At 43.3% G+C, this 25,019-nt stretch overlaps 1 protein-coding gene across 3 annotated transcripts in view; it reads left to right on the top strand.

The window, feature by feature from the left end:
• Positions 1-21,089: 21,089 nt before the first annotated feature.
• The window catches only part of GPRIN3 (GPRIN family member 3), a 34,558-nt gene continuing 30,628 nt past the window's right edge, over positions 21,090-25,019 (top strand). The window contains exon 1 of one of the 3 annotated variants that reach the window (XM_026792393.2): positions 21,090-21,231. The gene's annotated coding sequence lies outside the window, so the exon portion shown is untranslated. Of the gene's footprint in view, positions 21,232-21,531; positions 21,710-22,066; positions 22,209-25,019 lie in introns of those variants that run through there. The other 2 variants (XM_005485368.4, XM_074540909.1) reach the window with 2 other exon arrangements.

The following is a 25,019-nucleotide window of genomic DNA, read 5'->3' as shown; positions in this document are numbered from 1 at the left end:
TGAATGAGGCCAGATAAGAGCTTGAGGTTCTGGTGGCCTGCATGCCAGCAAGTGATAGAAGCACAGGGCTCACAGTCCATCTCAATCATGACCCCAGTGGCCAGTGAAGTGTGAGCTGACCCAGCACGACAGAGATCCAGCTGAGGAGCAGAGCAAGGGCAAGGGAGGTGAACAAACATCAAGTGGCATTTTCATCTGACAGAGGCACAGCTGGGTCTCTTGCACCATAGAGCAATCTGATTTGGGGGCCATTTGATTAAAGGGAAAGACATCTGTGTTTCTGGCTGATTTTTTTTACTGGCTATGTTTTGTCCCAAATAGTCATTAAAACACCATGGCTTCATTGAATGTGCAACAGAGATTCACAAAACAAGAAAAGTCATTTGTGTCCAAGTAATGTCCATTTGAAATAAGAGTCAAAATTCTAAAAGTAGGAAAAATTAAAGCTGGTTAAAGATAATTGCTGTTGGAAAAGCAGCCTACAATGTTACCCTGTGAGGAAAGCTGAGAATGTGATTTGAACAATTTTCAGAGCCCTTGGTCCCACAATACAGTTTAAAGTGCTTGCTTTGCTGAGAACTTCCATTTTCATTTTCATAGAAAAAGACACTTCAATAAAGACGTGAGTCTGTTTCCCCTATGCTTGATTCAGAGGAAAAACTAATTATATTTGGACTGTCTCCTGAGCAAGAAATGCTCAGAATTAAATAAAGGTGGTAGACCTTGGCCCAAGAAGAGCCACAAAATACTTGTTGGTGTACTAGATGTATTTTCAGGTCATTTAGTGTTGGTGTGTTTGCAGTCAGATTTCTACTTCCTTTGTAAGAGGAAAAGTGAAGAGAGGAATGCTAGAAACAGTGAGAATACCTACCAGGATGTATGTTACCAGATATAACGATCTGGAACATTTCACATTTGTTTGAGAGCTTAAAACACTACTTTAATGAGCATGAGGATTGAAATCTTTAGTTCTCAGAAAATACAGAAATTGTTATTATCTGTGCAATTAGGTCCTTGTGTAAATCTCTTGCGTTAAAAAATCCTTAGCATTAACAAGGAAGCCTGCAACTAACCCAGAACCTTTGACTCATTATCCAATGCTTTCAGCCCAGAACGAAACCCTGTCTTTGTGAATCAGAGGAGCTAACTCAGGATACCATGGTTTCACACACAGGCAACAGGAAGAGTTTGGTGCCTGTCATACCGTTCAGAGAACCTGCATGAGTTGTCTCACATCACCTGCTGAGTGGGAAACCAACCTGGCATGAGTACAAGGTAGCTCAGGGTCCCACAAGCAAGAGCTGCCTGACAGGCAGTGCTGGAAACTGGCTTGCCCTACATTTGTATACAAAATGTCCATGCACATATGCATGTATTTCAGTCAGTACTATACATAAACACACATAAAAATGGCCTCCTCTTCTACACTGTGTCCATTTTTTCTTTAAACCTATGAAAACCTTTTCTTTAAACCATTTTCTTTAAACCTTCAGGCCAGGGGTTGTATCATACACTTGCCATCCCGGTGTTATTGGAATGCAGATTAGAATAACTCAGAGTTGTGCTGACAGATGCTGTTGATTCTTGAAATCTTGCCATGATGCCCAAACCAAGTTTTTAGTTCCTTGCATCAAAAATACCTCTTTCCATTCTGAGAGCAAGGCAAGGCTAATCATTATCATTATCCTGTAATGGAGTGATAAAACCCAGTGACACACACAAAGCAGCTGTCACAGCTCCTCTCAGCCAGCCCATCAGCCCTGTCTATTTTTTTATGATAGTTTTAATGACAGTGATGTGCTGATGTCAGGGACAGGCTGTAGGAGGGGCAGAGCGTCACTTATGTTGTCCTGTTGCCCAAGGCGACTGAATGTGCCCAGACCTTTGAAAATATATTATTTTCAAGCCCTTGTCTTGCTTAATTATCACTTCAGCAAGATAATTTCATTTCTTCCTCCCCCCCATCCATGCTTATTCTCTATAAAGATCTCTCTTGAAGTAGAAAAGGTCAACTATGAAAAAAGTCATAGCAGAAACCAGTGCTAAATAAAGGTTAGATTATTTGGTTTGTTCTCCTGTGTAAACAGCAATTGTGTTTTCTTCTTTGTGATTTATTAATGAGGGAATTGACAGAAATGTCTATATTTATATTCTGTGCAAAATTTCATTAGAAAAGGTTCCTGAGAGTTTTTCTTTGCTTGAATAAGCCTGCTGCTTGCAGAAGGACTGTCCCATGGTGGTGCAATGTCTCTGCTTTGTCTATGAAGCTCTATACAGCTTTCATCCATGGGAATATGTATATCCAAAAAGGTACACAGTGCAGAGTCAAGTAGAACATCTCCTGAAGTCAATAACTGAAGGGTTAACCCAGCCAAAGCGATCAGCAAATTTTAGAGATATAAGCTCTGCACTTGCTGAAAGAGGACATTAAAAATTGCTTTATCTCTGTTCTTTGCCATCTGATAAATACAAATTTTTACAGTGGACCATATCCTCCATTTGATTCCTGCAGGAGCAACTGCAGCTCTTCCAGACCTAAACTGGGTTATAAAGAATATCCACTTGAGGGGTTAGAAGGTAAAAATAGAAAGGAAATTTACTTCATTTTCTGAAAACACAGACACCGGCCTGGGAAAAAACAAAGCTAAAATGTAGGTGCTGAACCGTTTAGGGCTCCTGTTAGCTGTTTTTTTTTACCTATTACACCTCCATCTTCCAGCCAGCCAGCGTGTGAAGCTGTAAGACTTAAGAGTCCCTTGCCTCCCACTATGTGTGTTAAATGGTATGATACTTACTCCAGCTGTCATGTCACCTTCCTTTTGGTCTACTGAGCTGAACAGTCTGGAGCTCAGATGGTCTGTCACCACTCCAAATGTCTGCAAAATAAAGCCTCTTGGATAAAGGTGCTAGAAAATAATAAAGCAAACAAGAAGCATGGGGGTTGAAGGAAAACTTGCAGAAACAGAGTAGGGTTAAAGGGAGGCTTAAGGTATAAGGGGGGAGGAGTGAGTGTCATTTCAGCTTCAGCAGGCTGAATGTTGTTGATGAGTACCAGAGAGCCAGACAGTTTTCACAACAGGCTTTTGCCTTTTCCTGTCTATTTGTATGCAGCACATCACACGTTCAAGCTGGTGGAGAAAGTGACCTTACACAAGGGAGAGCGAGAGTGAGCCCAACTGCTGTGCTGCTCCAAGGCAGCCAATCCACAGCCGGTGCCTTGCTGCTAAATTAAGCAACAGGCCAGGGTCTGAAGCAGACATGGACTCAGGGCTTCATAAATCAAATTTCCCTGCAGCAACAGAAGCTTACAGGGAAAAAGCAAACAGTGCTCTTGCAAACTCATTCATGCATTTCCAGACTGGGCTGCTTTTCTTTTTTTTCTTTTTTTTTTTTTTTTCTTTTTGGCCATTTCTGAATAGTTCACTGCTATTAGTAAATAAATGTTGCAACAGATTTTTACTACATGATAATAGACCACTTATACTATTACTGAAATATTTACTGAAACAAAATAGTATTATGTGTGCAAAGCCCAAATCTCGTCCTCAGGAAAACTGAAACAGAAGCAGTTTAAATATTGGATTATAATTATCCTTAATTGCAATAGCTTTGAACTAAAAAAGAATTGAACCCTTCTACTTGCTGGGCTTGATTTAGCACTTCATTAGTCAGATTTTGCACCAGTTACAGAGCTGCTTTGGAATTCAGCTGGAGTAGCACAGCAGTGAATAATAGGCATGCTTTACAGATGTACTGCTTGTGGAATGGAGATTTTAGGGCTTCTAAGGTTAATGTCTAGAGGGCTGCCAGCCAGGCATCACCTGAAGCTCCTCTCAAGGGAAGAATGGGAAAGCTTTTACTTTTGTGGGTAAAATTTGAATGGTATGTTCAGCTTACCAAGCTGTCCTGCAGGGATGCCTGACCCACTTGAAGTTCTCAGCTGGAAAAGCTTTGGTGAATTCTGTACAGACACTTGCCTTCCACTGGCAGTCCAATGAAAAGTAGGCAGGGCCCTGGATCCATCTGCCTGATTTCTGCAGGAGACTTCCTCACTTTTCCTGTTCAGCTGTTCTGCGTCATAATATGGCATTACTTATGCTGCTACAGAGAATGAGGTTTCATTGGTAAAGCCTTGAGCAAATATGGAATGAGGAAGGTTGTACATCAAATGAGTTATCAAGTTATTCACTGGTGTGGGACCACTCAGCTTGCCCAGGACAAACTGTGTTTCTATGCCCACAGTTTTTCATAAGTTCCCTGCTTCATCAGTGACCACTGTGTGGTGAGATCCATTAAAGCATTTTTTAAATCTTTCAAAGCTTGAAAAAGCCACTCTTCCTTTTGAATTAAACCTTGGGCTATGATGGCTTATCTTAAAAAGGGCAGGTTTTTAATTATAGAAACTGAAAGGCCCACTTCTTGTTTCTGAAGCAGAATTAAGAAACAATTGCTTTTCATGCCAGCATCACAAAGAGAAGTGGTAGAGGAGTGCTGGGACCTTACCCACAGCTAAAGTACAGTTCCACAACAACTTAGTCCAAGACTGTGATCTGGAGGTTTCACTTCTCTTCCTACCTTTCCCTTGAAGTGGCCAGAGGTCCCTGTACACTTGTGGTAAGATGGTTTGGAGAGCTGGCATAGATAAAATTAATGATTTGGAGAGTGATACGTTTTGCCTTCGTTAGCCCTCTAGCTCACCATGGAGGCAAGGAAGAGTTTGTGCTGGTCTCTGGAGAGGCAGGAAGGGTGCAGCTGTGAGGAAGAGGCAGGCAGGGCACTGAAATCTGCTCAGAAACTACCTTCCCCCACATCCTTCTGGCAGCCCTCAAGCAAACACTGTGTCTGTGGCCCCTCTGCTGCAGGATGAAGCCAAATGCCATGGAGCAAGCGACATCAAATTTTGTCAATTTTTGTGTTCTCCACAACGAGGTGATTTGGCATGGACTTGGAGCATCCTACCTGCCAGCCAGCCAGGCACAGGAATTTCTCAGCAGAGTGCTAGCTGGCCCTGGTAAAGTGATGAAATACATGAAGGCACAATGCTCTGGTCTAGCAGCTTACCTCATCCCCCTGCACCCTCCAGGAGCCTTGAACTTTCATAAACATTAGTTCTCAAAAAAAAACTTTGTCCAGCTGTATTGTATGAGGCCTCTGGGCTGCATGAGGATCAGAAAATCCATACAAGGGAAGAAAACCATCTCAGGGGTCTGCATTTTACCCCTGTTGAATCCCCCTCTGCACCTTTATTTTATGTGTCCAAAATGGCTGTCCTTGCTCCTGCATCATGCAGCCAGGGAAAAGTCCTGGAGGAGAAAGGGCTAAGTCTGAGTTCAGTGACTATAGATAGCAAGCACATTGTTATCCTCTGTGGAAAGACAATTAAAATGACTCAGTAAACAGCACATGCAGCACAAGAGAAAAATCCACACACTGCTGACTTGTACAGAAAAGCAACATGTTGGTTACTGTACAAACACACTGCATCTCCTCTTTGTGACAGACTTGAAATTAACTCATTTGTGTCCATTCCCTACACAATTTTATTCAACTTTTGAGGAGCTAAAGCTGGCTTATCAGTGCTCAGCACATGGGAGAGGCTATGCTGTATTTTCCAGAAGTTTAAACATTTGAAAAATATAGGGGCTTTAACGTTGTTGTGAGACATTTGCAATGGTTGAGGTTTTTTCAGAGTTTGGGGTGCTGATGTTTTTCATGGGCGACTCAGTTCTGCTCTTCCTGGAATATTACAAGATTCCCAGTGAGTTTCAGAACAGGAGATGATTTTGCCTTATCTTTCCCCAGCATGGGTTGCATCTTGCACCTTCTTTTCCCTTGAATACTCTCCCTTTACACAATGCTAGGCTTTGCCAAGCTGTTAAAAAAACTTCCAAAAGAATTTGAACAGCAACTTTGGCCGGTGTTGAGAGCCTTTTCATCTAAGTCCTGATAAACACTGTGGTGCAGTAGCATGGGGCAAACAGGCAGGCACAGAGTGTGCAGATTCTCCTGTGCCCTGCTGCCAGGTGGGCTGACATCTGTGACAAGGAGGGGACTGTCCCTGGAGGTGGCATGGTTAATCCCTGCAGTGCTGAAATACAGCTGAACACAGGAGGGAATATTGCTTTCATTTCTCTAGCCTCTTCTCATCAATCTTGGTAAATAAATAGGTTTTTCTCTTCAGTTCACCTTTAACTTACAGAAATGAGACTAAAAAGAATCTGTTTCTGGCTGTGCTGACTCCCTCCTTAGCAATGCCACGGAGATCAGAGGAGCATTGCCAACCATTAAGCTAGAGTTAGTGCACAATGGGATCCAGCTTTGATTACAGTTTTTAATAAAAATTCTAAACTCTTTGATGGATTCTTTAATGCTTTTGGGATATTATTTTTTCTTCTATTCCCCACCTCTATTTCAAGAGAGTAATTCAGTGCATTGGTGATATCCAATTTATTCTCCTAGATGTGAGTAATATCCTCTGTTAGCAGTATAAATTGTACCCGTTGCCCTTGGCAGAATTCTCAACAATTCTCCTGCTGCCTATTAAAGTGGTTTCTTAAATAGACACACTTCATTAATATACACTTTTTAGAAGACCAATTGAATTCCTCCAATATATCCCTCAGCAGCCATTGAATTATTTAGCTGCTGGTGGATGTGTGCAAGCTCATGGGCAGTGATGCTGAAGAGCCACCAGTGGCTAACGGAAAGTACAGGACGTGCTCTGCTTATGTGTTGGTTGAGATGCTTCTGAAGGCCACACTCCTGAGAAAGCAGGCAACATGAGAAGTTCTTGACAGCATCACCTTGTTGTGACAGTGATGCTTCTCCGTTTGGGCCACAAGACTTGCCAAAATCATCTGATGAGAATACACTGGGACAGCAAAAACAAACCTAAGCCAGGAAAGGAAGCAACAGCACTGGGTTCTATGCTCAAAACATGGCATGGCATCACAGGGAGAAGGAAATCTTTTGCAAAAGGTGCAGATTACACTGTGACTTTTGATAGAAACCTTGGCAACACAAGACTTCCTTGGAAATATTCAACAGTGATGATAAATTCAGTGTTCATTTCACACACAGGTAAATGGCCTAACTGAAAGTAAATGCAGAGAACTGGTACAGGAGGAGAAAAGGGAACCAGTGAAGGGAACCAGTAACAAAAACTCCAGAACTCAAGACAGGCACAAATTTCAAAGATAAGCAAGATAATCACTATTCCTACATTAAAACTAGCAGATAAAAATGCATCTCTGAGTCTGACAGGAATGAATTAAGAAGTTCATGGCATAGGCACTCAACTAGCAGAAAAGAGACACTTTAACATATGCATGATCCCACAAATGTTTTCAAGGAATTCAAAAACAGACTTGCAACTCTTTCTGGTGCACGTAAAGCAAGAATTCACCTCTCTGGTTTGTTTGTTTTTTTTCTTTTTCACTTCCTCCTGTGCCTACTGCACTCCCTTGCTACAGCTTACTGTATGTAGCATGAAGTCGACACAGAGAAAGGTTTCCTTGAATGTATGAGGCTCCAAGGATTCCTATTAAAATCACAAGAAAGATGGCTTTAAGCATCACATCCTTTGCTCTCTCAGGCCTGAGGATGGAAATCCCTGCCAGGAAGGATGGATCACAGGAAGAAGCAGTTTTCAATCACTCAGCAAGGATTTCCAGGGTTCATTTAGAAAATCTCCCAGCAGCCTGCCATTTATTCTAGCGCAAAGGATTCAGCTCGGTAAAAAAAAGGGATGAACTCAGTCAGGTGAACAGAATCTGAAGTGAGTTTTCCTCATGTGTGACTAGCTGAAACTGCTCTTCAGCTAAGATAAACAAAACTTTATATTCCTTTTTTAATATAAAGTATGAATTCTTTATAGGTATATGCACAATAGACATCTGTTGAAGTGTACAGGAAGATAATCCTATGGCCATCAGTATCAACAGCAAATTCATTTGCTTTTGTGAAAATGATAAAAAGAAGACTTAGCAATACTGAGTGTCTTCATTAATTACTGAAGTTTCTGGGTTTTTTTGTCTGTGGTGAAGTTTAATGCTGTGCTGAGCTGTGAAGGAGTTACATGGGGGCAGAGTTTCTTCCAAAGGCCCTGCCAAGGATGAGGCTTTGTTACAAGCTGTGTTATCAGCATGGCTGTACACTATCTGTAACAAGCTGCTCCTTCCTGCCCACTAGGATAACCCACAAAAGACCAGTCACAACCAAATATCCTATGCTGAAGAGAGTTCTCAGGCTGCTGTACCAATGAGCAAAGTGACCCTTTCCAGCAGAGCAGAAACGTGAAGTAATCACACCCCTTTAAAAAACTGGGGACATCACTGAAAAAAACAAACCTCTGTGGTCGCTTCTGAAAGAGGATGTTGGTTTCCCCTGGAAGCAGAGTACTTCTGCATATATATTCAGGTTAAAAGGAATTAGAGCAATATTACAGAAGTCCTCCAGCAGAGGGTCCAGCTGTAACATTAACAGCATCAAATAACATTCACCATATACAAATCAATTTTTCAATTACACTGAAGATATTAGCAAAGAATTCACTGCCCTAAGATATTCTGATTTGAATAGTGAACCATAATCTAGTAAATTTTAATGGCCACAAGCCTCTCATATACCACAAAGTTCTGTAGAGTATATTTGTATGGTAGCTTGTATGGTAGTTATATCAAAGTCAAGTGAAAAATAGCAGAGTCTTATCCATCCTTTGCAATCTGGCAGCTAATGTACTATAGATTCATGGAGATTACTTTAGTTTGACTTACATCTCCCAGACACATAAGGTTGTCTCACAGCTAAGATTTCCTACAGGAGTCCCTTAACTACAGGAATGTTTCCCAGAGAGCAACACAGTAAATCTTTTAGTTGGGGAATGGATAGGTGATAAGAATGTCAAGTCATATTTATGATTTTCTTCCCCTGGAAAAAGGAAAAGTGATTTATACTCAACCAAGAGCTGATCTAAAACCAACCCCCTATAAATTTAAAATGTTTGTTATTCCATTGACATTGAAACATGATATTTTGTTGGAAGTAAGAAATATGCCCTCTCTGAGTATTACGAAAAAGTAACACACAGAGTTAATTAATTTACAATTGTTTTTGATAACTGAGGAATTTTTCTGACTGGACTTCCATGTGTTTTTCCAGGACCCAGCCTGGCTCATGCCACCACCTTGTTCCCCTGCTCTTTGCAGCTCTCAATGGCTGGCAAAAGCAGTTTCATTTTCATATTTTGTGGCTGCCACCCATTTCATTTCTCAGGGGTTTTGCACCAGCCAGGGGGTTCCTGTGCCTGGCAGTGCCATTCTGTGAGTCCCAGGATGCCCACTTAACCCTGAGCTTTTAGCTTTGGCCTTTTGTGACAGCTTTATGGTGATGAGGAGTGCTCTGTCTTACCTCTCAGACAAGCTCCAAGGCTTTCTCTCTTGCTAAAGGCAGAGCCTTACCTGCTATAAAATGCCAGAGATTCATTGATTTCAGTTTACTGATAATGATTGTTTCTTACAGTATTGCCAGCTGGCCTCACTTCCATCAAGATGCTGGCTCAGAGCACTCTGGCAAGAAAAGCAGGTACAATTTGCTCATTTGAATCCAATGTGGTTATATCTAAGGGAATGAGCATTAAAAAAAGTTGAGAGCTCCAGCTCCTTTGAAGATACAGCAGGAGGATGTAGGCGTGGAAAACCTTACCCTGCATTATGTCTTTCTGTGTGTGTGTTTATGTATATAACCACAGAAAGCACTGGTCATAGTGGCTGAGAATTTTGCAGATTTTCATCCATTATAGAGAAGCAAGAAATGAAAGAGGATATTTATTTGCTTTTCACTCTCACTGCTTTGGCATCCTGTTCAGTGACCACATCCAGGATCTCATGTCAGCCAATTCTGATGATGAGCAGGAAGGCAGGACTAGTCCCAGGCCCCTGATTTTGCAGTCATCCCATCAGGATGCCACCACAGGAGGGAAAAAATGGCAACTGACTCAAAACCACTTATCACAAATAGGAAAAAGATGGGAAGGTGACAGGTGCCATCACATAAAGGCTGAGGTAATTCCCAATGGGAACATGGAGGAATGTGATCTGGTGGAGACTCATAAAGGTGAGAGTGTCTGTGTTTTACAGTGGTGTCAGAGGAGAAGATTTTGTGGCTGTTCTAAAGGTAGGAGACTGTAGGGATTAGCAGCTGGACTGGGGAAAGGCATAAGGCTGTCCAGAGCGTTTTGTCAGCCAGGAAACAGTGCTGTGCCACTTGACAAGGGAACACCCTGTCAATATGCATCCCATAATACCAAGCAGCTGCTTTGCCAGGGCACAGCAGGACATATTTTGTCAAGCTTGTTCTGTTGCATCTGCAAATGGGTGACTTCCTTCTCCAAAGTCCCAGAGCAAAAGATCAAACAAATCTGAAAAGGATTGTATCAATATAAAACCCAAAGAATTACATTTTTGTAATATTTTGCTTTTAATATTTTTATTTCCTGGGAGGCAGTAGTTTATTTATATCTTGGGAGCATCTTAGGATTCACAGGTAAGGAGATCAGTCAACCTTGCACAGGAAGAACGAGGGGAGAGAAAGCTGCCCTGATGCAACGGAGATGTGTGAGATCCTTGGCCTGAGCTGCCTGGCTTCTGTCATAGGTACCCTGCGGGAAGAAATGTCAAAGCTCAGGAGAATCTGTCAAACTCTATTATCCATTAAAAAGGTGCCATTTTGTACATGACACAGGTTTCAGGCAATTGCTATTCCCAAATAACAAATCTGCAGGTTTTATAGACTGTTGACTGATGATGTGGCTACCACTGATTTTCCTGTCTCTTCCTGTCTCACACAATACTAGCTCAGAAAAAGCAAACCTAGAAGGAATCTTCCCTGTCAGCCCTGGTGATCACAGTACTCAGGTATGTCCTACTCCACTGCAAGCTTGGAAAAGAAGGAAAGAAACTCTACAAACCTGGCAGCCCTGTTTTACAGAGAGCTGCCTCCTTTGCTCCAAATAGCTCCCAACTCTGTTAATTCTTCAGCAATGCTATTTCTGAGCGACTGGAAAGTAGAAAGAACCAAGGCCCTATGGGGTTTGACTAGCACCATGAAGGAGATCTGGGGTTATGCTCAAATGGATATAAAATCATGTTAGAATCCAGTGCTCCAACCACTGAACCATTTCTGTCTCTCTCATATTTGTAAAAAGAAAAAAAATGAAAAATTCATTCCCAAAGTACTTGAGCCAGACTTGGTCAATACCCAAAAGGACAGTGAGATACTTTGAGTCCTGCAGCTCCAACACTCACGTGTCTGTGCCAACTGGGAATGTTCTGGTGACTAATCTGCAAACTGTACTGAAGCCCATGAATGCACCTTTAACAAATTTATTCTAAAATACCCAGCCTCTCAGATGGTCATCTAGGTAATTAATTTCTACTTCCCAGTTTTTGGAGGTTGCTCTCAGGGTGGTGGAGGTTCAGAGCTGTTGATGGTGTCAGCAAGTGCCTTTTAATATCTCTGGCAAAGCACAGAGCATTGATCTTAACACTCTTTAGCTACAGAGAGCAGCACTTTATATTCAGCTCAGAAGAAGGGCAAATAACAATAGTAAGGGATTAAATGAAAGACAGAGACAGGCTTGTGTATTCAGTGTATTTTCTAAAATATCATATCTTTCTGGAGTCTGGGGAATTTTCACCACTATAATACCTCTACAATGCTTCCTGAGACCAATATAATAAAATTTACACATGCTGGGGATGGTTTTTGTCAGGTATATAACAAGAATTGACATTTTTTGCCTTACTGCTACACCATGGACAAAACCCATGAAGTCATTTGGTCAGCTACAGTGTCTAACTTTATTTCACAAAGTCAATAGTAAAATACTTTTTTGTTCTTGTGCCAGTACCTGAAATATGCCTGAAACACTCAACAGAACAGCTACAAAATTAACCTTTCATGTGCTATCAAGTAGAGAGATGTGGTTCTTACTCCATCTGGCAGGCTGCACTGTAAAGTGCATTTATATTCATGGCCAGGTGAGAAGATTAATATCAGTTGAGAAAAAACTTGAAATTGTCCTCAGAAGAACAGGTTAGAACATCTCCACTAGCAGAAGGTACCTCATTCTACAAATTCTAAAAGGAGAAGACAGAGGGAGTGACTCAGTGTTGGGTTAATGCTTGGCCTTGATGATTTTAAATGTCTTTTTTAGCCTCAATGGTCTATGATTCTAAAAAAAAAAAGTCTTAGTGTTTTTTAAGTTAACCACCTTGTAGAGACAAGCTAAACTCACGCACCATTAGTTTCTGAGTTTAGAATGCTGCTAATTAATCAAAGTTTCTGTCATAAAGCAAAGCGACATTAGATGCAGATGGAAAATTTACCTTCTTTTTCCATGCTGAGCTCTATTCAAATATCTTATCAGTAGGCAAGATAATATAAAATTATTAGAATTAGTTTCAGCTATTTCTCCTTGGCCTTTTCTCTGGTTAACAGGAGTCTGAAGATTGTTTAGCTCAAAGAAAAGGTCAAGTTCTTCTGAAATTATATTAAGGGATGTTGACTTTAAAGGGGTAGTAAAACATTTGTTCATCTGTGACTTATTCCATGATTTTTGCCTGGTCCACTGAGATCAGAAGTCACCTAGAAACTTCAGTGCCTGTTGTGTTGAGCTCAGAGACAATTTTTTGACATTTTCTTAGCACTGACAGAAAAATGCCTTCCTGCTCTGCAGCTGTGAGACAGAAATCTTCCCAGTCTCCCTGTGGATCACTGAACCTTGACTAGCTCATGATCAGGAGGGAGGTTTCAAACTCCAGAGGAAAAACCATCTTTAAATAATAATAATCAGACAAAGCACATGACTATAATCATTCTTCTACCTCTCATGCAATTCACCAAAAGACAAAATGGACGTGTTTTGGTAGAACTGGAGTGGGAAACAGTGATGGTCTGTGCTGCAGAAAGCCTCTCTCAAAATGCTTTCCTTAGGTTCAGAGGTCATAAAAATGCTGAAATCTTACAGGATGGGCCCTGCACATATCCCAGTGCATCATTCAGTCCTGGCTTGAATGACTGATGTTCTTTGTGCTGGGAACAGCGTTTGGATGATCCCTGCAGCAAGGAAGGGCGGCAAAGGGAGCAGAACCAAGGCAGAGTGGAAAGTCAGCCGAGCAGAAAGAGCCACAAGGACAAAGAGGGAGAGGCTCTCAGGCAGATCTTGTCCATCCAAGTGGCACTAAACCAGAGCAACCCCTGTGGTAAAGCCTGGTCCAGAGGAGCCCACATAGAAGGTGCAATGTGTCCATTTGGGCACATTTGTGTCCATTTCCATGGGGCTGGCTGAGGCTGCCCTGTGTGACCAGGAGAGCTGTTTACAACATGCATGAAAGTTCAAACAGAAAGTAATCCAGACAAACAGAAGATAGGCCCTGACCTACTTTAAATTGAGGAACTGTAAAATCAGTTAGTTTGATCAAGTGGAGGTAATTGCTTCTATGGTAAGAAAAGTAGGGGGGGGAAAAAAGACAAAACAGTTTTTTGACAAAGATTGAGCTCTGCTTCTAGCTTCTTAGCTACAGCTAAACTTTTTCAGCCAAAGATATAATTTCTTTGTATTCAGATAAATAGAGCAGTTATTACCTGTTTGTGATACCAATAATGTTATTAGAATCATGGCTAGGCATGAGATGCAATAGATGCATGAAAATGCAATAATCTGTAAATGTCTGACTTCTTATTTTAGACTAAAAAAATAATAGATAGATGACTAATAGATACATATGATGATTGGTACAACATGAAGAAAAGCCAAAAGAAAGTAAATCAGACATTTTTACACAGAACACAGGAATAATGTAGGCACAGGTAAATTTAAAGAAGCTAAGTAGGAACGTTGTTTCACAAAGCACAGTTGCATCACAGACAGTTAAGACCACGTAATCAGTGGGATTCTAGGGAAAATTAGTGAATATATGCAGGAAATAGAAACACCTGATGTTTTATTTTGTCAGCTGCCTGGAATTAATGTAAAGCTTTCTGTTCCAATGCAGCACTGACATATTTAGAGATCATATGAACAAGAGATTTCAATCTGGAATTTTTTTTTTGGACTTATGATTCTACACTGACCTATAGTCTATATATTTGCTCTTGGGGTTTTGACATTCTCCATATTTTAAAAAGAGCCTCTGCTCTCTTTAGTTCTTTTTATCTCCACTCTTTACTGTTTGTAGTACCTATCCTCCACACTTGCACAAATCCATCATTTATCTACTCACCTTGCAGCACCTATCACATCTGCTTTTCATCTCACCTGTTCTATGAATCAGCATAAAAATCCATGTTGTAGGTGGCAAGTGTGAGCCATAAACATCTCTTGTAGTGGTCCAGGGAATGGTTCTTTTAGTAGCATGAGGAGCAGTTTCTATCTTGTGCAATGAAATGCAAAGGTATGACAGAAGCTGTGATAGCCCTGTTAAAGGATGTTCCCCTCTGGAATAACATTTTGCACAGCCAAGGAAGTAGGAAGAACTAAGCTGCTAACAGAACAAAAGTTTCTTAAGCTCAATGAAAATGTACAGCTGTAAGAGTGATTCCATATCACAGAACTGCATTGGGAAAGTATTTCATTTACATTTTCCTTCAGCACTTACAACCATTCCTTAAAAGAATGCCCAACTGATTTTGTCCTGAAATTTTAAAAATGTCAAAGGCTTTTGCTATATACATAATTTAGGTAGAGATGGAGCACTGAGTCCAGAGAACCCATGTGTCTGGTACTGCATTAGCTTAATTTATTGTTCCCAGTAGGCAGCAGTTGTCTGAGCAGATAGATTTTCCAGTCATATTGTTTGACATCATTACAGCTGAATATGCACCAGAATACCATGTGGTGTCTACGTAATAAATCAGCTCATTATGTCTATAATCATTATGATTATGTGTTGTTCTAGGTCTTGGGATTGTTGACATAAAGGGAGGTAAACAGTATAAATTACTGACTCATCAAATCGTTTGTTTTAATTTGTTGAGAAGCGAGAAGGATATTTTTGTGTGTGTGTGGCCTGCTTCACATGTAGGAACACAGCAATGAATACACAGAATATGTTAAATGGGAATAGCAGAATGTGAAATGAATCATACCCAATTGTCCTCCTCAGAGTCTGAGGGTGAAAGCAGAAGTGCCACAGCACATTGGCCAAAAGTTCCCATCCAACCAAAGGAACCACAGAATCACAGACTGCCACGGGTTGGGAGGGATCTCTGGAGGCCATCTGGTCCAACACCCCTGTTCAGGCAGGGCCACCTGGATCAAGCTGCCTGGGACCACATCCAAATGGCTTTTGAATGCTTCCAAGGATGGAGACTCCACAGCTTCTCTGGGCAGGTGTGTCAGTCCTGGTCACCCTCTCAGCCTGTCAGATGGCCAGCCCCAGCGTGTACCAACGCCTGGGTTACTCCTCCCTGCACCTCCTTTGCTGAAATGCCTCAGGTTTCTGTCAGCCCATATCTCCAGCCCCCTGAGGTGACTCTGGATGGCAGCACAACCCTCTGGTGTGTCAGCCACCCTGCCAGATCTGTGCCACCAGCAAAGCTGCTGACGGTGCACCAACATCCAGATCGCAAATGATGTGGAGATATATATATATATATATATATATATATATATATATATATATATACATATACATATACATACATACATATATAATACATAATATTTAATATATATAAATAATACATATTTAATATATTATTATTTCATATTACATAATACTGTTAATATACTTACCCCAGAGATATATCACTAGTGACTGGCCTACAATTACATTTCTTGCCACTCATAACCACACTCTGGACAATTCTGTTCAGCTACTATTCAATCCAGTTTGCTGTTCGTCCAGCTCATACTTCATGTTCACTATGAGAATCTTAGAGGAGTCAGTGCCAAAATCCTTCCTGAAGTGTGGGTGGACAACAGTCACTGTTCTCATCTACAAAGCCATTCATTCATAGGAGTTTATCAAGTTGGCCAAGCACATCTTCCCCTTGGTGAAACCGTGTTGACTGCTCTGGACAACTGTCTGATCCTTCATGTGCCTGAAAACAGTTTCCATGTTTAACTGCTCCATCACTTTCCAAGGATTGAAGGGTGGCTTACTGGCCTGGGTCCTTCTTCCTGACCTTCTTGTGCATGTCCAGTTTGCCTAAATATTGTCTAACCTGATCCTCGTCTGATGCTTTGTCTTCTCTGACACAGAGATTCCCCTGGTTTCAGGGACCTGGAATTTCTGAAGGCCAGTCTTGCTAGTAAAGACTGAGTTGAACAGGGGATGGGATTCTTGCAGCCTTTTCCACGTCCTGTGTAAAGAGGTCTCCCATCTCATTCAGCAATGAAGGCACCCACATCTTCCCTCATTTTCTTTTTGTTACCTAGGTACATATAGAATACCTTCTTTGTCTTTGACATTCCTAGAAGATTAAATTCCAGTTGGGCTTTATCTTTCCTAACTTCACCCCTGGGTGCTCGGATGATGTACCTCTATTCCTCTCAGGTTACCTGTCCTTGCTTCATCTCCTTGTATGCTTCCTTTTAGTCTCTGAGATCGTTTGGGAGCTCACTGTTCATTCATGCAGAAATTCTGCCTGCCTTCCTCCTCTTTGGGATAGATTGCTCCTGAGCTTGGAGGAGGTGATGCTTGAATATTAACCAGCTTTCTTGGACCACTCTTTCCTCTAGGGCTTTATTCCATGGGACTCTGCCCTTTGGAAAGGCCAGAATCTGCTGTCCTGACGTACAGGGTTGTGAACCTGCTTTTTACTCTCCTACCTCCTTCCAGGACCCCAAACTCCACCATCTCACTGTCACTGCTGCCTTTGAGCCTCACATCCCCAGTGTGCCCCTCCTTGCTGGTGAGCAGGAGGTGCATGAGCACCTCTCCTCTGCTCCTCTGTCACTTGGATGAAGAAGCTGATGTACCTCAAGGACCTCCAGGACTGTCTGTCCTACTGTGCTGTCCCTCCTGCATATGCTGGGGTGGTTGAAGTTCCCCATGAGGACCTTCACAGCTCAGACAGAAGCAAAAGCTGTCAAGAGGTGCATGGCAAGATGCAAAAACATTTTCACAATGCTGTAGAAATTCACATGCTAACATATTTTTCACTGAAATTTGACATAAGTGCCAGAGGTACAGGAGTAAGCTCATGGATGCAAAGGGGTTTAGGACCACTGTGAAAAACATCCCAAATATTGTGCTCCCTCACAGTGGCATACTATTTGTTCAATGCACTTTTCTCTATACCCTTTCTATTATTATTTTTATAAAGACCAAAATGTTTAAAGGAAACATTCTTAAATATGACCAGCAGAATCCATTATTTCTAGCCATAAACTGTACTATCAGTCCCAGTCTAATCATCCAGGAGAGTTATTACGTGGCCAAACAGTGCATCCATTTGTGAGGTGCCTGGCACAGCCCATTAGGTGTGTGAGAGGTGGAGAGAGAGGGAGATGCTGTGTAATACCAGGAATGAGTATTTACTCTGCCCTGCTGGTCAGACAGAAAGTGCATGATCACAGAACACATGCACCACATCCCCCTGTGTGTGGTAGGGTGTTTTTTCTTGATGCATTTGTCTCTAATGATACAGCTGTCAACTGCAGCTATCACGCCAGAGGACCTGCACCTTCTTTGGCTCAGCTCCTGGTCCCAAATAAACATATTCATCCAGCCATTCAAATTGTTTTTCACACTAATGGAAAGTAAAGTTATGAGTGCCTTCATGAAAGCATAAATGTTAAATGACTGTATTCAGCATAAATTTGCTCTTCATTGCCTTTTTCAGCTCTACCTTGAACTGAAGTCTTGCTGGGGAAAAGTTATGCTTCTTTTTACTTTTTGAAGTATTCTTAACTCCTTTTCCTAAAGAAGACATGAAAGATGCTGCATTAAAAAAAGAGGCTTCCACACAAATTTGTTATTAATGTCATCAAAATTCATCAAAAAATGTTAAGAAATATGGTAGAAGCAGTGCAATAACAACAGGCCTAATCCCCAACAATGCAAATTTGCCAAGCACTACTGAAGTCAATGAAGCCATACCAGTTTAAGCCAATTGCACATCTTCTCAACATATTATACCACTACTCATTTTGATAAATCTTCATATATATATTTTTTTTTTATTCAGCTACAGTAAGGAAATTTTTTGAGTTACAGTAAGGAATTTTTTTTAGCCAGACCTCTTTTAAAGTTTGAAGATGAGATTTTAAAATACACTACAAGAGTCAAGGGCACTGCAGAAGTGTGGCTGTCATTCTGATGGCTAATTGGACTGAGACAGCTCCTAAACACCCAGGCTCCTGTTGCCTTGAGCTCTGGTCTAACACATTTACATTTATGCTTTCACTTCAAGTTAAAGAGGTTCAATTCTCTGTTGTTTGTTTCTCAATAATATTGAGAATATGCACACACTTAATTTTAAGCATGTTGACTTTATTTAAAGTTCTCAGTACGGTGCCTAAAGCTAAGAAGCCATCTATGTGCTGCCCTCAGTATGAATACTTTTTGCATTGAGACCTCCAAAAAGTCAAAATAAACCCAATGCATATAGATGGAGACTGAAGCAGAAAAAAGGATGGATAAGTAGTAGCAAATTGGCCATGACTCACAGGTGATTAAGGGAGTTAAACATTCAGATAAATAAATCAGAATTATCTAAATCTTTAGTTTGCATTGATATGGTGACGCATTGATGTGGTGAGATGTGATGACTTTTCTTGACAGCTGGAACAGTGGTTAGCAGACTGCAGAGCTCATCACAGGGTTTAGAAAAGCCTTCAGAGGTCTTTCAAACCAATATTGCCTAATGTACCAAATGAAGCCATTACATGTCAGAATGTGATTCAGGGAACAGTAAAGGGGAAAAAACAGGTATGTGAGAAGAAGTCATAAACAAAGAGGCCATGCCCAAAGTGCATCATCTCAACCAGCTTCTGCAATGACCTCTTTAACACCTCTTCTCAGCTTTCCAGATCATCACTGCATCTGGAGGCTAAAGCATCCACGCCCTACTGGGCATGGAAAAGAGATTATCAGCTGAGCAGTATTTCAGTTATATTACTGTCTTCTGTTCTCTTGGAATTCCTTGTCCATCCGACATGATAATAGTAGCTCCAGTGCTCAGATATGGCTGCTTGAGAGCAGGGTGGGGGTTCTCAGCAATGCTGCACAGACAGAAGAAAGGTTTATCTGAACTCAGCAGGAAAACACATGGACACTAGTTACGAGGTGAATGAACATGCAGGGACTTGGAGCAAAAAAAGCTCCCAGTTTCTCTCTTTTTTGCCTCAGAATGCCAATTTCCCACAGGTTCTGGGACTGAGTTCTCCACATGCTCTGAAGGTGCTTCAGACACAACAGCCTATAGAAAAGCTCCCTAGTCTTTCCAGCTGAATGCATATAACTCTTCTTGCTGTGACTTTCAAGGCTGAATTGTCAACAGAAAGGTCTCTCAGGAATCCAGATAAGGAGTCTCATGATTAGGAAGGTTTATGAAAACAAGACTAATTGTAATTTTCCCCTGCTGAGTAGCCTGCAAGGTCCCACAAAGTCCTTGCAGCTGCAAGGCCTGTAAGTGCTGACAGCTATCTCCTCATAAAAGTGTGATTGCTGACAAAAGGAAATTGCATCATTCAGCCTTTTTCCTTCTTTATCAAAAAAAGGGAACTTCCCCTTTAGTAATATTAATGGCAGGAGGATTAATTGTAGGAAGTTTGGCAATGTTTCTTTAAAAATAGTTCATTTAGCAGAATAATGAAGAGGAGTTGAACACTGACTCAGTTTGCCAAGCTGACCTTGTATTCCTGATTCAGATGTGGGCACAGGGAGGACCAGGCTTTGTTCAGCCCTCCAGAGCACCAAATAAAGTAACAAAATTGTGAAGTGAACAAACTAAAGAAGAGCTACTGGAAAGCCTTGGATGTGCTAGTGTTGTAAATCTTTTCCTGATAAAGTGTGAAGCCCTCTCCAATCTCCTTCCAGTGATGGATGCTTGGGCTGCTCAGGCTTTTAAGAGCATTGCTGGATTGGCTTTGGCATATGGAAAAAAGTAGTTATTGTAAGTGAACACTGAAAACATCTCTTGAATTCTTCATGCTTAAATAGCTGTCAGAAAGCCACATTCAGGAATGGCTACTACACAAATATAAGCTGATCTCAGTGGCTGCTGTGGGGAAAGAAATTATATTTGCTGTGGTAGGAAATATAAGGTGTTTTTCATGATCACTTAACTCTTGAGTCAAGGAGATTTATGATCAATAACTGAGGTAGAGGGTGTTTGTTAAAGCAGTAAATAAAATGTGGGTCCATTCATAAGGATCAAGGGAATATGATTCACTGATGCCTACAATGTTTAGGGATAAAAATTATTTTTTAGATACCCTGGTCTTTTTTTTTTTCATATTGCAACAGAGCTCTCTTCACAGCTTGTCCTGCAGTTTTGGCTTGTTTTTGTTATTTTTTTTAATCCTGCTCCTATTCATCCCTAAAGGATTGCAGAAGAGTGAAAACCTTCCCGGTTGAAAACCTGTACTTGACTTGAGTCTCTGGGCACTGCAGAACCATTTCCTGTGATTGCAGCAGAGAGAGATAAAATTCCACTGTGGTGGGAATAAACCGAAATTAGATCAAAGATTTCCGGATAATTAAGACTTCCAAACCAAAACCTCTTTTTCGCTTGACTCCACTATTTTATTTTTTCTTTCCCCAGGCAAACAGGGCAGTGCTTCACACAGGAAGCCACATCTGCCTATCAAAAACAACAACCCAAACTGAAAGCGTGACAGGAGCCGGAGCGCATTTGCATGCGCTGCGATTCCCGGCGCTAACCTGTGCCTCCACCCGCGAGCAGAGGAGAGGGCTCGGGAGCTGCTGCGGGCTGCCCGAACGCCTCCCCGCGCACAATGCACGGCTGGCACAGGTGGATGGAGCTGCCGGGTGCGAGGTGTCAGCTCCTGGCTCTGCTGCCGTGAAGCAGCTCCGTTTTGGCTTAGGAGCCGGACAGAAGCTGGCTAGAAGAGGTGGCAATACAGAGCGAGCCCGGGGGGCTGCCAGGGAGCCTGCTCAGCCCTGATGGAGGACAGGAGCCGCCAGCTCCCGCGCTATCAGAGCCAGGAGAGGCCCGGGGTGGGGCTGGCGCCAGCGGGAAATGTCTCCCTGGCAGCAGGTACGTGTGTGTCCGCGCCCTGCGTGCGCTTCGGGCGGGCTCGGGGCGGGCTGCGGGGCTGCTGCTGCCGCTGCGGGGCCAGCGCTCCGGGGCTGCCGCTGCTGCGGTCGCTGCCCGCCGGCGGGGCCCGGGAGCTGCTCGGCTCCGCTGCGGCCGCGGGGGGAGCCCAGCCCGGCCCGGCGCCGCCGCCCCGCCGCTCCCGCCCCCCGAGCCGGCCGGAGCCGCAGCTCCGCGGGCGGCGGCGGAGCCCGGGCTGCCCGCGCTGCCCGTGCCCCTCGGCGGCGGCGGCGGCGCGGATCGCCCCCGTCCTGCCCCCGCCCAAGCGGAGCCCTCCTCCCTGCCTGCCTGCCGCGCTCCTCCCGCCGCCGCACAGCCCGAGGAGCGGCTTGTTTTCCTGCCCGGATGATGGATTTCTCCGCAAGGTCATCCCTGCCCGCGGCGGCGGCGTGCCCGCGGCTCCCCCGGCACCGCCGCGGAGGTAAGGGGCGGGAGAGCGGAGCGGAGCGGGCTGGCAGGGCACCGACACGGCCCGCACACACCGGAGAGCAGCGGGCTGGGTGTGCGGGCAGGTGCCGGGGCGAGGCGGGCGTGCCTCGCCCTACCAGCTGCAGGTCCGAGCTGTGCCGAGCCGAGCCATGCCCCGCTCCGCGGCAATGGGGCTGCGGTCGCCCCACCGAGCGGGCACCCGCGGGTGGGAGCGGCCGGGCCGGCCCCGAGGGCGCCTCTCGCATCCTCTGCTCGTTTCTACTGGCGCTTGGAAGCGACTTGGGCTCAGGCGTGGTCCGGGAGTGCGGAAAACTTAATCAAAGAAATAAAAAGGTGGCGGGAATATTGTTGAGATGCCCCCGCCGCCGGGACGGGCCGGGGGATGCGCGGCGCGGTCGCCACGGCAACCAGCCCGCGGTGCCGCAGGGGCGCGGAGGATGCCCCCCAGCGCGGATCGGGGCCAAGGGGCGCACCCGGACCGAAGCCGGGCGGTGAGGCTGAGCTCGGTACCCCCGGGTGCTTGTCAGAGGAGCCCGCGGCTCCCAGGTCGTGGTGGTGTGGCGGCTCTCGGCCGAGAGCGGGAGGGTCCGCGGGGGTTGCGGGCTGGGGTGTCACGGTCAGAGAGCATCGCGCCGTGAGGACTGGCCAGGTGATGTCCCTGGCCTGGCTCGGGGCGTTGGGGCTGGGCACGAATCCCTCACGGCCTTTTCTTTCTCTTGCTGTAGTTGGTGGTAAAACTAGTGATGATGTCAGCTCCTGGTCTGTGGCTTTGTGTTGTCTGCATTCAGCTTGTGTTCTGTGCCCCATACAGGCCTTGACTTCATTAATGCTTTAGTCCTTCATCCTTTTTTTGTCAAGGAAGATAATAATGCTAGTGGCGGGTTTTTTATCGTAAGACATTACTATAGTCCCATAGCCTAACCTCTTCCATAATATAAAGCAGAGACTATTCCCCAGTGGTTCCAACGTCTGGCCCACCAGCCTCTTCAAACAGTCTTGATTAAATGACTTCCAACGATGGGAATTTACTACATTCCTGGATAATTGGCTCCAATTTTTAATCGCTTTGTTAAACGTTTGCATCTCTTTTCCCCTTTGAACTTTTCTGACTTCATCTTCCAGCTACTAGATCTTGTAATGTTTTGCCTGTCAGATTAAATAGCTATCTAGTTTCAGATCATCTCTCTCTGCTCAAGTATTTAAGGGCAGTAATTAAATAGCCACTTAGCATTGTCTCTGATGAGATAAATAGACCTGACTCCCTTGGTCTCTCCCTGGAATGCAGATGCTCCCCAGGAGAAATGTCTGGGCTGCTGTTCTGTGAGCCTGCACCAGCATCCTCCGGTGCTGCACAGCAGCAGGGTTCCAGGAAGGCCCTCGTTAATGTCACGTGTGGAGATAATAACCTCGTGCTCAGTATTCCCCTGTCTATTCACCCAGTGGTACAAACTTTTCTTTCCCACGACTACACGGTGGGAACTTCTGTTCCATTAGTTACAGGCAGTGATCTCTGCACTTCTTTGGAAGCCAAGGTTTTCTCAGAAGCTGGTTGTCAGGAGCATTTGAATTAAATATTGCTACATTTATACCTTTGGATTTGCCTATATTAGAGATTTTTCCCTTCTCCGTTCACCTCACTTCTGTGGAGTCTGCAGCTCAGGAATCACAATAGAGCTCTGGTGTCCTCTAGAAGTCAGAAGGGCTTCTTTTCCCAGGATTTCCCTCCTAAAGCTCTGTCTTCTACCCAGCCAACTTCAAATAGTTTAAGGTCTCTTGGAGTAAAAGGTACTAAGAAGTTACACTGAGTAATGTATAAACTGCAAACTGAGAGTGCCCATTACAGTGAATTGCTTTTGTAACTGCTTTTGTTCAGCTGTGCCTCCAAGTGTTGGTGGGAGAGAGAATTGCTTTTCTGTCTTAAAGAGGTGCAAATCCCAACCCTGGCTCTGGTGTCTAGGCTGACATACACAGTGTCATTGTTTTGAGAGTCTTTAACCTGAACGTCGTGAGTTTTACTTGTTCTGAAGTGTGCTTAAGCCGGGACTACAGCGCTCCAGAAAGCACAATATCTGAGAGTATGGGCAAGAGGTTAGGTGGCTTTGACAGAATATTGTCATTTTTTCCAGCAGCACATAGGTAGCATCTTGAATCTCAACAAAATGATGAGATTGAATAGTCTGAAGGCACCTTCTGTGGGAGATGGTACAAAACAAAGTTCTTTGAAATTATTTTTTTTGTTAGGGTTGAGGTTGTTTTTATTTTTGTTTGAGGGTTGTGTGTTTGTAGCCACCTTGACTTGCCCTGTCTTTGAGCTTAATACACAGTGAGGGAGGGAGGGTGGTGTAAGAGGTCTGGAAATTAAAGGTCTTTACATGCAGACCATCCCATGGAGTAAGTGATGTGATGATGCCTGTGAGTAAGGTTTGTTTGCACAAATAATGATAGCAGGTTTCAGCCTTTAGAATGACCTAGTTGTCTTCAAAGTGTTAAAATTAAGAACAGTACATTCTGACTGTGTAACAACTTAAGTGTCAGGACAAAGTGTTAATGAGATTTCATGCAGATTTTTTTATTACAAGTCTCAGAAAATACCTATTCTTAAGATTTCATGAAGTATACACAGTGATACACTCAATATAAATAGTCTGAAAAATCATCACAGAGCTCAGATATCACATCTGATTGAATAGAGCTCCAGAATTCTGCTGAATTTTCTACAGGCTGGTGTAAGCATCTTAAAAATTGTTTCTCAAGTGTTTGTCCAATTCCATATCTCCCCAATATGAAATTCTGAAATGTTGCTACCTGAGAGGTATCTTTCCCTCACCCATTCAAACTCCCCTTCTGTCCCTCAGATTGAGCTAAGATATCTGAGTTTTTTCAACATATGCTTTCCCTTCTCATAGTTGCACCTTTTCTCCAACTCCTTTTGCAATCAAAAGAATATGTGAGTGTTTCCTTGGGGTGGCTGGTCCCAAAAATTACACATTTCTTAATTATGAAGCCCAGCATTAAGAATAGTGGCTGGTAATTAATTCTACAGGCTGCTAATTAATTGTAAACAGACAGAAGATAGTATTTTTGAGGCTTGCTGAAGACTGAGAGCACTAGGTTGGACAGATTTCACTAGCAAGATACTATGGCAGAGGTAAAATTTGTCAGATTTGGGTCCCAAAACTGTTACTGACATGTTATTTTTAATACCATAAACTCCCTCTGTCAGGCTCAGGCAAAGCTAAGGGGAACAACATCCTGCCTGCAGTTTGTGAAATCCTCACTGCTGTGGGAGTACCAGCAATCTG

Source organism: Zonotrichia albicollis, chromosome 5, assembly GCF_047830755.1.
Source record: "Zonotrichia albicollis isolate bZonAlb1 chromosome 5, bZonAlb1.hap1, whole genome shotgun sequence".
Classification (NCBI taxonomy): Eukaryota; Metazoa; Chordata; class Aves; order Passeriformes; family Passerellidae; genus Zonotrichia; species Zonotrichia albicollis.
This window is presented reverse-complemented; position numbering and strand designations above follow the sequence as displayed.